The sequence below is a fragment of the Malania oleifera genome, chromosome 5 (assembly GCF_029873635.1).
Source record: "Malania oleifera isolate guangnan ecotype guangnan chromosome 5, ASM2987363v1, whole genome shotgun sequence".
NCBI classification, from domain to species: domain Eukaryota; kingdom Viridiplantae; phylum Streptophyta; class Magnoliopsida; order Santalales; family Ximeniaceae; genus Malania; species Malania oleifera.
This window is the reverse complement of record NC_080421.1, coordinates 57,624,581-57,642,133: the sequence shown is the minus strand read 5'-3', so window position 1 is coordinate 57,642,133 and position 17,553 is coordinate 57,624,581.

Below are 17,553 nucleotides of genomic sequence, written 5' to 3'. Positions count from 1 at the left end.
TAAGGATTCGTTTAACTGCTAATAGATGAGATTCCTTAGGTGCAGTCTGAAACCTAGCACATATGCACACACTAAACATAATATCAGGCCGACTAGCAGTGAGATATAGAAGACTCCAAATCATGCCACGATATAATTTCACATCAACAAGGATCCCTTGCTCATCTTTATCAAGTTTAATGGAAGAACTCATAGGGGTACCAAGAATTTTACAATCTTCCATATTAAATTTATTTAGCAAGTCCTTGACATATTTAGATTGACATATGAGCCACTAAGCCTATAATACCAAGCTTCAGAAGCTTGTTTTAATCCATACAAGGCCTTATACAGCCGGTAAACATGATCTGGATATTTATGATTTTCAAAACCAGGTGGTTCTTCTACATATACTTCCTCATTAATATAGCCATTTAGAAAAGTGCTTTTAACATCTATTTGAAATAATTTAAAATTTTTAAAAGTGGCATAAGAAAGTATCATACAAATGGCTTCTAACCTAGGTACAGGAGCATATGTTTCGTCAAAGTTCATCCCCTATTCCTGGTTATAACCTTAGGCAACTAGTCTACCCTTTTTCCTAGTTACTACTCCATTCTCATCTTTCTTATTTCTATATACCCATTTAGTTCCAATAATTGTATGATCATTAGGCCTAGGAACTAGGGTCCACACTTTGCTTCTTTCAAATTGATTAAGTTCTTCTTGCATGGACATCACCCAAGACTCATCCTCTATGGCTTCTTTAATATTTTTAGGTTCTTCTTGGGACAAGAAAGCAAAATGACTCACTAGGTTCTTCAAGGAAGATCTTGTGGCTATACCACGGGATGGTTCACCTATGATTTGATCTACAGGATGGTTCCTAATGAATTTCCAATCTCTAGGCAACTCCTAAACTTCATTTTCTTAGTCATTATCTTCAGATGATTTATCATTTACTTCTTAATTTTCACTTACATTGTTTTCAATAGATAACTTGTCTAAGAATTTTCTAAGGTCAATATCATCTTCATCATCTTTCTTAGAAAATGGATTAGATTCATCAAATATAACATGGATAGATTCAATGACAGTCAATGTTCTTTTATTGAAAACTTTATATGCTTTACTATTGAGAGCATAGCTTAGGAAAATGCCTTCATCATATTTAGAATCAAATTTCCATAGATGTTCATTATCCCTAAGCACAAAGCATTTACAACCAAAAACATGAAAATAAGAAATATTCAGTTTATGGTTATTCTACAATTCATAAGGGGTTTTATTAAGTGACAGTCTAATCAACACCATATTCATGACATAACAAGCAGTATTTATGGCCTTATCCCAAAAATATTTGGGTAAGTTATGTTCATTCAGTATAATTCTACCCATTTCTTGTAATGATCTATTCTCTTTTTCTACCACACCATTTTGTTGAGGGGTCCTAGGTGTAGAAAAGTTATGTGATATGCCCTCTAGGTCACAATAATTTTCTATGCCTTCATTTTTAAATTTAGTGCCTTTATTACTTCTTATATGAGTTATCTTATAGCCTTTTTCATTTTGAATTCTCCTGCAAAGCTTAGTAAACTGTTCACATGATTCATTTTTATGTGAGAGAAATAACATCCATGTGAACCTAGAAAAGTAATCAACAATGACAAAGGCATATGATTTACCACCAAGACTTTGCACAGAATTAGGACCAAATAAATCCAAATGAAGCATTCCAAGTGGTCTAGTGATAGATATAAATTTTTTTTTTCTTAAGACTTGATTTTGTTTGCTTACCCATTTGACATGCATCACAGATTTTATCTTTTACAAATGATGTTTTAGGCAAGCCTTTCACTATATTATTTCTTACTAGTTTTGACAATAAGTCCATGTTAGCGTGTCCTCAGTGCCTATGCCACAACCAACTAGCTTCATTTATTGTAGAAAAACAAGTTACTTGTTGTGAAGCTAAGTTATCAAAAGTGGTAGTGTGTACATTTTCATGGCGATCTGTAGTAAAAAGCACTTTATGATCTGATTTACTTTTAACTATGCATTTATCATTTTCAAATGATACCTTATATCCTTTATCACACAATTGACTTATGCTCAATAAGTTATGCTTCAACCCATCAAATAATAGAACATTATCAATAACCAGGTAAGGATCCTTACCGACCTTACCTACGCCAATGATGCATCCCTTTGCATTGTCGCCGAACGTCACATACCCTCCATCTTTGGGAATGATTAATGCAAATTTTGCCTTGTCGTCAATCATGTGCTGTGAGCACCTGCTATCCTAGTACCACCTATCCTTGGAGGAGGACGATCTCAAACATACCTCATCACCATGTGCCATAAAGGGCAGATTAGCAACCTATGAGTCACTGTAGTTTGAGTTCGATTCATTGTTACTTATTTTATCCCATGAAGTGCTCGCTTTCATGGCTTTCTTCTTTTTCTTAGCATCCTTTTTTAGTAGTGGACAGTCTGGCTTGATATGCCCAACTTTGTTGCAATTGTAACACGTGGGAGCATTTGATTTTTCTTTTCTTTTACTAGACTCTCCCTTATTAGATGCAGACTCCCTATATCTTTTGTATGGCTTTCTATTATTCCTAAAGAATCTGCTGAATTTTCTAGTTAGCATGGCCATATCATCCTCAGAGTCAGGTTTGCTGCATTCACTAGATGTATTAGTGGAGGTTTTCATTGTAGTCACCTTTTTTGCCTTATTATGTTCATTAAGTCTCTTATTTATGGCTAATTCATAGGTAATCAGGGAACCTATCAATTTATCTAGAGTCATGGCCTTAAGGTCTTTACCCTAAAAAATGGTCGTAGCCTTAGCTTCCCAAACAAAAGGCAAGCTTCTAATGATCTTCCTAATCATCTCATATGTAGGATAGGTCTTACCTAATGCATGCAGTGAGTTTATAATGTGTGTGAATCTAGTGTACATGCTCTGAATGGACTCACCTACATTCATCCTAAAGGCCTCATATTCACTATTCAAAATATCTATGCTACTATCTTTCACATCCCTAGTACCTTCATATGTGATTTATAACTTATCCCAAATCTTTTTTGTAGTAACACATGTAATTACTCTATTAAATTCATTCACATCAAAACCGCAATACAGAATATTCATAGTAGTGGCATTCAAACTAACAGCTTTCATATCATCATCATTACATTCTTCCTCAGTTTTAGGAACTTTAGTTGTCCCTCTATTTTCATAGGAACATAATTTCCCTTAGAAACGATCCTCCACACCTTCCAATCTGTATTTTGAAGGTAAATGCACATCCTCTATTTCAAGAAGGTGTAATTAACACCACTGAAAATTGGAGGTCGGGTGGAAGATGGTCCCTCAGTGAAAAGGGTCACAGAGTTATGAGCCATCTAAGATCTTTTGCAAAAGAACTATTGAATCTATGGTACGTGGCTCTGGTACCAATTGTTTGCTTTACCGTGAACCCAAAAGGGGGGGGGGGGTGATTTGGTATTTTAAAATTGATGCCCTAGGTCAATATCCTAACAGTAGTATTTTCACAACCCTAAGTCAATCTAGTACAAGTAAAATAAATCGATTGCAATATGTAGCATAAATTAAATAGCATCATTTAATCAACCGAGCATGCACCAAAAAGTAGGAAAAAGTAAGCGACACCTAGAAGTGCTATCGAGGTTCAGCAAATTGCCTACATCCCCGCCTTGGCTACCAAGCACAAAGATTACCACTATAATGCTCACTTAAACGAGTGGAGTGGCACCAAAACAACCAGGTCAATTAGAACAGGGCTGACCTCAACATTGACACACAGTCCTTATCGAGCTAGATTACTGCCCCCTCAGGCCATGCTTGGAATAGAATCAATATTTTTATCAATAAGATTAGTACAGTGATTATGCTTTCATGAAAAGCAGATATGTACCCAATACATGCAATCACATACACATCAACAATATGGATATAATGTAAGCTCAGTGATGCAAATAATTGTGCAAACGACACTCAATAGGATGTGATTAATGGAATGCTCAAGAGTGTTCAACACAAGCAGTATCTTGGAGTATAAGCAAAACACATTTCAATAGCAAATTAAGATTCCAAAGATATCAATCAAATATTCAAACTAGCTTAAGAAAATTTTCTTCAATGATATGAACACACTACTAGTTTGAAAATAGATTTTGGTTTATTGAAAATATTTTTACACAACAAAAATCACAGCTATGGAAGTCTTGCAACAATTATGTAAAGACCCCAAAGCTTGCTAGTCTATCCCAACAATAATTTATAATATGAAATCAGTGGGATAAAACTAAGCCAAACTCCCAAAAAAGAATATCAATAATCACACAATCAAATGAGAGTTTTAGCATAATCTAGCAATCACAAGTACACCATATATGCTCTCACAATCTCAGAATGTGTCAAGGGAATGGAAATTTGAGAGTATTTGGACAAAAAGAGTATTTGCAAAAAGAGGATTCTTGGCTAATGAATTTTCTAATTAATTACTAATCCTCACAAATGAGCCTATATTTATGGGCGATGTAAAAATTATAACCGTATGGGACTTGTTGGGAATTCTTAGGAAAGTTCCAAAATGTTTAAACACCATTAACCCATGTTAACCCGTATTTACCTTAGTCAAAATATTTTTAACTTGGTGAGGTTCAAGTGACTGAACTGTGGTTTGGTCACCCGAACAGACACAATTACAAATGCCCTTTAAATCAATTTAGTAGCCCGAGTCCTGGTTCGGTGGCTCGAACAAAAGTCAGAAATATCTCTTTAAATTTTCGGGTGCCTAGTCATAGGTTCGGTAGCCCGAACTTAGATATTCGGTTGCTTGGGCTTCAATTTGAACTTACTTTCTCAGTAGCCTGAGTTGGTGAGAGGTCCTTTTCAAGTGGTTCAGGCGCTCATGGAAGGAATGCACAAAATGGATCGGTCGCCCGCGTGCCTAAGTCAACTATTGACTTCTCAACAGTTCAGGTGCCCGAGGAGTTTTGAACTCTTGGGCTTCGCTCGCCCGAACTCTCTCAAACTTCTAGTAATATTCAATTAAGTGCATTTTTAACACTCCTAAATTTTGTATGATATATGTGCATGAGTGTTAGGACCTAGAGTCGTAATAGGGTCTTACTGAGCTTATCATATATCCTATATGCATGATATGCAGATAATTATTACAAACCTTATATCCTAATTACTATTACCGACCCATATTACATAAAATGAATTTCAACATGAAACTAATCTTCAGGGTCTTCATGCTTTGCTTTCATGTGCCATTACTTGATTTGCTAAAATGAACCTGCATATACACTTGAAAGCCATCAAATACGACAAGTATTTGTCATTATTAAAGCTGGGTGTGACCTATAAGGTCAACACATTTGTCTCACACCCGACCTGATATTGGCTTCTCTATCAGTATGGTGAGTCAATTCATGAACAATACCAATGAATAGCATATGGAGCAAGTTAATAAAATCCTATGATATCTGAAGCTAACATCAAGTGAGGATTATTTTTTTTAGAAGAATCAAAGAAGAGATATTGAAGTATTCAGTGATGCAAATTGGGCAGGATCAATACATGATCGAAGGTCAACTTCTGGGTACTGCACATATGTATGGGGAAATCTAGTTACATGGCAAAGTAAGAAGAAATTAGTTGTGTCAAAAAGCAGTACAGAAGCTGAATTTAGGGCAATGACACGCGACATCTATGAAGGAATATGGCTAAGAAGGCTTCTAAAGGAATTAAATATTTCAGGTGAAGAACCCATGAAGATGTTCTATGACAATTAACCAGCCATCAGCATTGCAAAGAACCTAGTGGATCATGTAGAACAAAACACATGGAGATTGATCGAAATTTCATAAAATAAAAAATAAGGAAGGAATAATCAAGATGTTGTCTGTGCCTACATGTATCCAAATAGCTAATATCCTTACCACCTAATATCCTTACCATGGCTCTGCTAAGAAAGAATTTTGATTATTTTGAGTTCAAAGCTAGGCCTAATCAATATCTATAGCCCAACTTGAGGACGAGTGTAGAATTATTAGATATATGTTAGCCTTTATTAAAGGATGATATTTAGGAGATTTACAGCTAACAAATCAGTTGATTTATTAACTATTTTTGGTTCTACTATAACGCCTTGATTTTTCATGCCATTTTTTTTTCTCAGTATAAATAAAACATAATAGTCACATATCGGGCACGTCAACACCTCTGATACAATTTATACATAACCTGGCCCGAAGTGGGTATCGGGTACACAATCATTCCCATATACACAAACCTCACAGTGGAAGTCATTATATATATATATATATATATATATATATATATATATACATACCACAAAGAATACACATACCAGAGTACTAATTCATCCATAAATACATATCTAATACATTCCCAAAAAGAAACACATAATGGTCCAAGGGAATCCTCCATCCCTAGCTCAGAACACTTACCTTGTTTATGCAGTGTATCAACTCCTCTCTATCTCGGAGCTCTATCACCAGGTCTATCTAGGTTTCCTGAAATATTTAAATGATTAAGTGAGACACAGTTCAGTAAGACGGAATAAATTATCTATAGTGTGTGACGATATGGGCTTCATTATATCATAACATATATTCATTTTAGTGATAATATCTTCTGAGAAAATATGCCATTCATACTCATAAACATATAAATATAAAACAAAAGCTTTTACAATCTTTAATTCCATTTCCAAAGCCATTCTCAAGAAACCCATGTTTACTAGCAAAGTTCCTGAGATTAGGGGAGGTTACACTCCCATACATGTAGCTCCCCTCTACTCTGATATCGTTTGTATCCTTAACCGATTAAATTGAGTTTGGCTACAACTGATACTTATCAGGGCACTCACCTTACTTAGTAAGCCCTCAAATGGAGTGTTTTACTTCGCTTCCATTATTTATATTATTAACTCATACTATTTTATCAATGCACTCGCCTTACTCTGTAACTCATGGATGCCCTGAGGATATTTTCCATGCCAGGCTTCACTCCATGGTCGAGGTCACTCTTCATATTCCATGCCATGCTTCCTCCCATGGTCAGGGTTGTGTGGCCCGAAGGCTGGACCTAACTACGGTTGGCCTACCACGTTAGATCAAAATAATCATACCCTATACTCATCTGTACTACGAATGGCCTTCCATATACCCTGATCCGGACTCAGGGGGCAAAATAACCTTTCACACTGGCTCATTCGAGCTGTTACGCCACATGCTCCACGAGTCCATGTGGTTGCACTAAACACCACTAGCAACGGTACCGTGCTCAATTCAATAACACGTCCATCCATCAGGGTTTCATTTTCACATTTCAATAATTCACAATTGTAGTATTCACAATGCAATTTCACACATTTTTAGTATTCTCATTTCTTATTCATATTGCAGTATTTGCTTTGCAATATTCACATTTCTCATATTCACATACCAAGTATTCACATTTCATCATTCTCATTGTAGCATTAACATTGTAATGTTCACATTTTTAATAATCACGTCTTAAGATTTACATTGTAGATTTTACATTGCAGTATTTTCATTTCCTGCATTCACAACTCATTTCATCATTTCAATGATATTTCATCAATTCCATACTCATTCCATCTCATAATAATATATACATATCTCATTTCAAGTTATTCAATGTTTCTCAATAAAACATTTCCACATTTCATATTTCATCATTTCTCAGAAGGTACTTTTCAGTATATATCACTTTTCATCATCTTTCACATTTCAAATCTCATATTTCAATACACATTTCATAGCCTCATTATTCTCAATGTAAACCATTTAACTCAATTTCAAATACATTTCAGTATAAATCATATGCCACACAATTTTCATCTAATACACATATCATAATAATTTCAAGTAAAATATCATATTTCCATTTCTCATATTTCTCAACCAATATTTTTTCAGAATAGACTGCTATAATTTATTCCCCTTACTTGGCTTATTGAGAGGTCCACTAACACACTAAAACATATGTTCCTCGGCATTCGTAGCTCAAAACCCTAAAAATCACATTTTTCCCAAGTTAAACAACTTATTTTCCAAAAAAACTTTCATTTAATACTTCATAGGCTTCAAATACTCCAAATAACCCAAATAAACCCTAAAATATCTTACTTATCCTGATTTTGGGATGATGCCTTAGAACTCCAAACCGAAAATCAGCTCCACCTAAGTTGCAGAGAATCTTTCTAGGAACCTCGTGATGTTTCCTGATCGTCAATTCGGGCTTTAACGGAGTTGAAATCGAAGAGAGAGAGAGAGAGAGAGAAGGAAAATCATAGGTTTAGAGAGAGAGTGAAAGGAGAGAGAATCATGCATTGTAAATAAGGGTTTTAATACTTATAGCCCAGCATTCGTCGACGAGTTCAGGTGATTCGTTGATGAACCCATAAAGGCACTTCATCGACGAGAAGGTTAGTTCGTCAACGAACCTGAAATTTCCTAAAGTTTCCCAAACTCTCAGTATCTTCTCGTTGACGAGACACGTATACTTTGTCGATGAGAACTATAGGGACATTCATTGACAAAGACTCTGGGTTCGTCGACGAACCCCTGCCGATGCTCTCTTTCCCTTTTTCCTTCTCTTTGATTTATTTTCTTTTCCTCTCTCTTTCTTTTATTACTTTTATTAATTTAATTTTTCCAGTCTCTACATTCTCCCCTCCTTATAAAATTTCTTCCTCAAAATTAGCCATTTATCAAAGTCTCATTCTTAAGAAGAAACACGACCATTTTATTAATTACCCTCACTTATGAAAGAGGAATACCGTGGTTACGTTACGATCCTGGGAGATTACAACAACCCAAATAAACTCCCTCAAAACCATTCATAAACAAAATCAACACTACCTATCCTATATTGCATTATTTAAATCAAAATTCATACCTCAACCCTGAGTCCCACTGAATAGGTGTGGGAATCTTTGGCACATCTATTCCTCAAGTTCCCAAGAAGCTTCCTCTACTGCATGGTTACGACACAAAACTTTTACCAGTGGTATGTTTTTCGTATGCAACTCTTGCTCTTTTCGATCCAAAATCCACACTGGCACTTCCTCATAAGACAAGAAATCACTAAGCTCCAGTGTCTCATATCTGATCACATAGGAGGGATCTGGACGTATTTTCTCAACATGGAAACATGAAATATGTCATGAATTCTAGTCAAAACCGGTGGTAACGCCAACCTGTAGGCAATTGGACCCCCTATTTCAAGAATATGGAATGGTCCAATATATCAAAGGTTCAGTTTACCCTTCCTCCCAAATCTCATAACTCCTTTCAACTGTGCCGCTCTCAGAAACACATGATCCCCAGTGTCAAACTCTAACTCTCAATGGTGAGTGTCCCTCACCGAATGGAGTTACACTGATGTGTGCCATGTGATTTGTTTACAAATGAACAATTATGTCTGTGTAAACCTGCTCTGATACCAAATGTTGATTTAGGTGTAATCCGAAAAGGGGGGTGAATTGGGTATTTTAAAATGCTTTCAGATTATTTACCACTTAAACCCTATTTCTATATTTAACAAATTAAATGCAGGGGTTTGAGGCTGATTTAAATTATTATATCAATGAATGGTTCCCAATTACTTATTAAGTGCGTGAGAAGTTATTCAACCATACACACATGAAATATGAGTAATGAAGTGTAGTACGGAAAGTAAATATAGTAGGGGAAGAGAGAAAGCAAACACAAATTTTACGAGGTTCAGCCAACCTGGCCTACATCCTCACCTTGAGCAACCCACTCAAGGATTCCACTATAATCCTTGCTCCTTAAATTGGGATGGAGCTTCCCTCACATCTATTGCTTACAAGAGGCACAGCTTCCTCCGCACCGGGTTCACAATTCGAATCGTGATTACAATCACAATTTCAAATCTGCAAAAACAACTCAAGATACACTTCTAACAAAGATAGAGAGTACAATCAAAATTCCTAACACATATCTATATGAAAAAACTTGAAGCTCAATTTGTATGTAACGATACAATCGTTAATGAATGAATATGCTTCACAAATTTCTTTTTTATCAAATCTCCCAAAATATTTGTATAAGTAATAGCTTTGAAGACAAGATGCACAAATATCTAATATGATCTTGTTAAAAAGTTTGTCTTGAATAGTATAAAGATCTAAATAAATAAGCTTTCTCCCAAATTTTCAAGCACAATATGATCTTTGTAATATGCAAATTAATATATGTGTATATATGATGTGATCACCAAAGATCAAAACCTAATATAAGATTTTTCAGAAAATATCCCTAAAATATATATATATATAGTTATGAACTTCTAAGGATATTTAATCAAATGGTTTTGAAGTGTCAAAAATATCAAGTCTTTAACTAGATACACTCTTGAATAAAAAACTATTTAACCAATGGAAAAACTTTTCTCAAGTAATGATCTTGTCAAAACAATCTCTATATATACATATGAACAATCAAGATCAATCTCTCTAATAATATTCAACAACATATTATGAGATGGGAAACTTTTGAAAATAAAAAACAATTTACCAAACCTCAATACCAAGTTGAAATCAAAATGTGTAAATGAAAGCCCTTTGTTTTTTTGAGTTGATTTTCCCAAGCTTGATGAGTATAAGTAGGAGTGCAAGCAATCGTATAACAATATGTTCAAATCTCTCAATTGTATTCCAACAAGATGTTCTCTTCTTTTCTCGTTTTGCTTAGCTCCGGCACTAGGGTTTCGATGCTCAATATATAGGTATCTTGCCCGTAGAATCAATCTTAACCGTTGGATCAAAAAATAATTTGTGAGTTCTCTTATTAAAAATTAAATTGAGGGTTAGGACCTAGATGATTGAAGTTCCTTAGAGCTTCGAAAAAAATAGCCTGGACCCAGGGTCAGACGACTAAAGTTGGGGTTTAGTCTTCTAAAGTGTCGGGTTTAGACAACTGAAGTCTAAGTTCAGTCTTCTGAGGTGCTTCTGCCAGTTTCCATGTTTCACCATTAATTCTTCAGGTGACTAAACTTAATCTTTGGTCTTCTAAATAAATTATTCAGACGACTGAGCATAACTTCAATCTTATGAAGTTGCATCTTTAGGCAATTGAACATTGAGTTCGGTCTTCCGAAGTTACCAATTCCTATATTTTTTCCTTTTAGTTAAAAAAAACCTACTTTGCTCTCTTTCTTGGCTCTTTTATAAAACTATTTTCTGGGATTTTAAAAATATTTCTAAGTCCATAGATATCTCCTAACGATGTTCATGAGATGCATGAGTCCTAAGGTCATTCTAGGGTATATGTTGAGCCTCAAATTGAATCATATGAAGCATGTGAATGCATAAGTTCTAAGTATCCATTCCCCTGACGATCTTGAACTTGTCGCTTGCATCTTCATTCTACTACTCTTTCAGTTCCATGGATTGTGCCAAGATATGTATTCGTTAATCTTCATAACTTTCATGACTTGTCATCCTTCCATGCATGCTATATATTGTTCCTGTTCACAATCTCAATGGACATATCAAATACCAAGTGATTTGTCCTTATCAAAATAGGATTGGAATCGTAGAGTCAACTATCTCCCCCTTTATGATGATGACAAATACACGAGCAAAAATATATAATGGGTTATGCCTAACAAGGCTCCCCCTCAAACAATGCATCAAATATTTAACAAATGACATATGCTCATGCCAAAAAAAATATGCTAATCTTCATACATAAGTTGTTTAGCCTAATTCTTCTAGTTGTTTAGCCTGATTCTTCTCTCCCTTAACACAATTAGTTGTTTAGCTAGATTCTTCTAGTTGTTTAGCCTGACTCTTCTCTTATAGCCTGATTCTTCTCCCCCTTTGCATAATTAGTTTTGCCAGCAATTTTTCTATTCTTCTCCCCCTTTACACAAATAGTTATGCCAACAATTTTTGCTCCTCTTGATTTTTCTCCCCCTTTTGACATCAACAAAAAGGTGTATAACTAAGTAATGCAGGAGTGGACAGAATCTTATAATCCTCTCCCCTTTTTAATCTTAAATTTAAGAACTTATTCAACCATAAGATCTCACTTAATGTACTTCTCCTCTTTGCTAGTGCAAAAATCTGTGCTGCTGAATGTAAATTGCGATGTGAACATACACGGTGTGGCAAATTTCAAAGACTATGTGATGATTAACATATGAAAATCAATAAACTCTTATCTTGATGTGAGTGTAATACCAAATGTGAACAAGTGTTAATACCAAATTTTAATTAATGTGATATTGAATAAGAACAAATGAGCCGAATTTGAAATTTTTAGCCAATTGTGAATACTAAGTGACGTTACTCCACATGAATTATGTCATCTAATATAATTCTAAGCAACCTATCAACTATGCATCAGACCTAATTCATGCCTAATTTGGATAAACCTATGTTCCGCAAGTGGTTTTGTGAATATGTCTGCCCATTGTTCATCCGTGCATACAAACTCAAGTGTCACATCTCCTTTTTTGCACATGATCACGAAGAAAGTGATGTCTTATTTCTATATGTTTCGTTCGTGAATGTAATATCGGATTCTTTGAGATGTTTATTGCACTCATATTGCCACATCTTATAGGGATTATTTCCTAACTTAATCCAAAATCCATTAGTTATTGCTTCATGTATAGCGTTTGAGCACAACAACTACCTGCCGCTATGTATTCTGCCTCAGCTGCGGAAAAAGAGCTACTGAATTTTGCTTCTTGGAAAATCAAGAGACTAACGAATGTCCTAAGAAATGACAAGTCCTGCTCGTGCTCTTCCTATCCACTTTTCTACCAGTAAAATCAGCATCTGAATAGCTAATAATCTCAAAAGATGTATACTTACGATACCATAACCCAAGTTCAACGATTCTTGTCAGGTATCTAAGTATTCATTTGATAGCTAACAAATGTGACTCTTTTGGTGCAACCTAAAATCTTTTGCACAAACATATGCTAAATATTATGTTAGGTCGGCTGGTAGTCAGATAAAGTAAGCTACCAATCATTTCACGATAGAGCTTGACATCTACTGGAATACTTTTTTCATCTTTGTCTAATTTCAAAGAAGCGCTCATAGGTGTTCATAGTTTTTTTCCATTTTCCATATTAAACTTTTTCAGCAAATCTCTAATGTACTTCAATTGATTTATAAATATTCCATGTTTCGCTTGTTTGATCTGAAGTCTTAGGAAGAAATTTAGTTCACCCATCGTGCTCATCTCAAATTCATTTTGCATAGTACTAGCAAACTCATTGCACAAGTCTTTATTTGTGGCTCCAAATATGATATCATCTACATATACTTGAACTAGGAGCATGTCATCTTTCTTAGACTTGATAAACATAGTTGTGTCTATCCTTCCTCTAATAAATCCATTATCCAGTAGAAAGCCACTTAGTCTCTTATACCAAGCTCTAGGAGCTTGCTTTAAATCGTATAGGGCTTTTGTCAGTCTATACACGTGATCTGGATTCTTATGGTTTTCAAAGCCTGGCGATTGTTCTACATACACTTCTCCATTTATGTAGCCATTTAAAAATGCGCTTTTGACATCCATTTGATATAACTGGAAATCCTTAAAAGATGCATAGGCTAAAAGAATTTGAATAGCTTGCATTCTAGCTATAGGTACAAAGGTTTCTTCAAAATCTATTCCTTCTTCCTGGTTATATCCTTGAGCTACTAGTCTTGCCTTATTTCTAACAACTATCCCATGTTCATCTTTCTTGTTCTTATATATCCATTTAGTTCGAATAATTGCCTTATCCTCAGGTCTAGGAACTAATGTCCATACTTGGTTTCTCTAAAATTGGTTTAATTCTTCTTGCATGGACAACACCCACGATTCATCCTCAATTGCTTCACTTACATTCTTAGGTTCTTCTATAGATAGAAAAGCAAAATGACTAATCATATTCCTAAGTGAGGATCGAGTGGCTACTTCACGTAATGGTTCACCAATTATTTAATCAATGGGGTGATTCTTTATGTGCTTTTATTCTCTAGGAGATTCATTAACCTCATTTTCAATTTGATTAGTTTAAGCAAATGGTTCCTTTTTTAATTTTTTTTCCTGAATCATCTTTGATGGATAGTTTTTCAAATTCCTTATTTATCTTAATTTCATCTTCATCAGTCCTTTTAGAGAAGGGATTTGACTCATTGAACACTACATGAATGGATTCTATAACAGATAATGTTCGTTTGTTGTATACTCTATAGGCTTTATTATCTAAGGCATACCCTGGGAAGATACCCTCATCTGATTTCACATCAAACTTTCCTAAATGTTCATTGTCTCTAAGCACAAAACATTTGCAGACAAAGACATGAAAATATGATATGTGTTGTCTATGGCCATTTCATAATTCATACGGAGTCTTATTTAGAGATGGTCTAATCAACACACTATTTAAAACATAGCAGGCAGTATTTACTGCCTCAGCCTAGAAATACTTAGGTCATTTATGTTCGTTAAGCATAATTCTGGCCATTTCTTGTATAGTCTCATTTTTCCTTTCAACTACATCATTCTGCTGTGGGGTTTTAGGAGCCGAAAAATTATGAGCTATTTTTAATAAATTGCAGTAGTCTTCCATGCCTTTATTTTTAAATTCTCTACCCCTATCACTTCGAATTTTATTGATAGTATATCCCTTTTCATTTTGGATTTTCTTGAATAGGTTTAAGAATTATTCACATGTTTCATCTTTGTGACCTAAGAATAGTACCCATGTATATCTTGAGTAATCATCAACTATGACAAATGCGTATGATTTTCCTCTTAAACTCTGAATTGGGTTTGGACCAAATAAATCTAAGTGTAGCATTTGAAGTGGCCTAGTAGTGGAGATTTCTTTCTTCTTCTTAAAGCTCGTTCTTGCTAGTTTTCCTAGTTGACATGCCTCACAAATTTTATCTTTGACGAATTTTGTCTTAGGCGATCCCTTAACTAGTTTAGATATTAAGTCCATGTTTGCGTGTCCTAGTCTCCTATGCCAAATCCAACTAATTTCATTCATAGTAGAGAAGCATGTCACACTCTGTGAGGTTAATTTATCAAAATTGGTGGTATATACATTTTCATGACGCTTAGCAATGAATAGTGTCTTATTATCAGTTTTATGTTTAACAATGCACTTGTCATGTTCAAAAGACTCTCTGTAACCTTTATCACAAAGTTGGCTTATACTCAATAAGTTTTACTTTAAACCATTAACTAGTAAAACATCATCTATAGTTTGTGATGAATCATTATCAATATTACCTACGCCTGTGATCCTTCCCTTAGCATTGTCCCCAAAAGTGACAAATCCTCCATCCTTGGGTATGATGGATGTGAATTTTACTTTATCCCGGTCATGTGGCGTGAACTTCTGCTATCCATATACTATCTGTCTTTTGAAGAGGATGATCTTAAGCATACTTGCAAGACACAATCAGATAACTACTTTTGGTACCCAGATTTTCTTAGGTCCATGGGGGTTAGTACTAGATTCTCCTTTGACCTTTGAGACTTTCTTAATTTTGACATCTTTATTTTTGAAAGGACAGTCAAATTTTTTATGACCCAGCTTCTTAGATTTAAAACATGTAGTATTTTTATGGTAGTCTTTAGATGGAACATATGATTTTGACTCTCATACAAAATGTCCCATGTAAAGGTGTCTCTGTTCTATGTTATCCTTTCCATTATAACTAAGATCTTCCTTTTTTAAGGTGTTTCTTCGAATTCTAAGGAGTTTTTAAAAATTAGTTTGTCCTTCTGTAAACTTACCAATAATCTTAGATTTGTCTTTCAAATTCCTTTCTAACTTATCAATTTTCAAATCCTTGTCTTTCATGAGAGATGCATGAGTTTCACTTTGATGTTCAATTAAACCTGAAAGTTCTTTGCCTTAATTTTTCAAATAAGAAATTTTCTTAGTTTTCTTCTCAAGAATTTTATTAGTGTACAAATATTCTTGTTTTAGTTCATCATATGAAAACATGTCATTCTCATTTTTAGAATCACTAGAATAATAAGAAGATGATGAGAATGATGATTGTACCTCAAGGTCATCATGTGCCATTAGACACAAATTTGCAATCTCGTCATCACTGGATTCAGATTCTGAACAACTTGGGTTGTGCGTATCCCAACTGACTTTTAGAGGTTTCTTCTTTTTCTTGGAGGCTTTCATTAGTTAGGGTCGCTCGGCCTTGATGTGTCCAACCTCTTTGCATTTGTAGCGTGTTGGTGGATCTTCCTTCTTTTTCTTTATGCTTGACTCTCCTCTTTTTGATTCTGAGTTTCGAAATTTTCTATTGAACTTCTTATTCTTCTTCAAGTACTTCCCATACTTCTTTGTTAGCAAGGCTATGTCGTCATTTGATTCTAAATCACTTCCCTCACTAGAGCAGTGAGATGATGCCTTAAGTGATGTGGCTTTCTTTGCTTTGCTTTACTCATTCTTCCTCTTATTTATTGCAAGCTCATAGGTGATGAGGTGATGAGCGATCCAATGAGTTCATCAACAGAAATCTCCTTGAGATTTCTCCCTTTTGCAATTGCCGTAGCTTTTGCTTCCCACACTGGAGATAGCCCCTGAGTATTTTCTAGATCAACTCATAAGTAGGGTAAGATTTTCCAAGTGCATTTAAAGAATTTGTGATGTGTGTGAATCTATTATACATGGATTGGATAGACTCATCAGCAATCATTCTAAATGATTCATATTCACTGGTGAGCATGTCTATCATACTATCTTTCACTTCTTTAGTACCTTCATATGTAACTTCTAATTTTTCCCAAATTTATTGAGCAGAGTTACATGTCATTACCCTATTAAATTCATTTACATCTAGTTTATTTGTTCCAATTTCCCGTCTTCCTCTATGTACTCATCTTCTATTTTAGGTACATTTACCTTATCAATATTTTCATGGGAACATGATTTCCCTTAGTAACTATTTTCTATACCTTCCAATCTACATTTAACAGGTATATGCTCATCCTACTTTTCCAATAGGTGTAATTTACACCACAAAAGATTGGTGGTCTAGTGGATGAGTGCCCCTCACCGAATGGAATTATACTGACGTGTGCCATGTGATCTTTTTAAAAATGAACAATTTCGTCCATGTAAACCCGCTCTGATACCAAATGTTGATTTAAGTGTAATTCCAAGAGGGGGGTGAATTGGGTATTTTTAAATTCTTTTAGATTGTTTACCACTTAAACCCTATTTCTATATTTAACAAATTAAACACAGGGGTTTGAGGCTGATTTAAATTATTATATCAATGAATGGTTCCCAATTACTTATTAAGTGCGTGAGAAGTTATTCAACCATACACACATGAAATACGAGTACTGAAGTGTAGTGCAGAAAGTAAAAAGAGTAAGGGAAGAGAGAAAGCAAACACAAATTTTACGAGGTTCAGCCAACCTGGCCTACATCCTCACCTTGAGCAACTCACTCAAGGG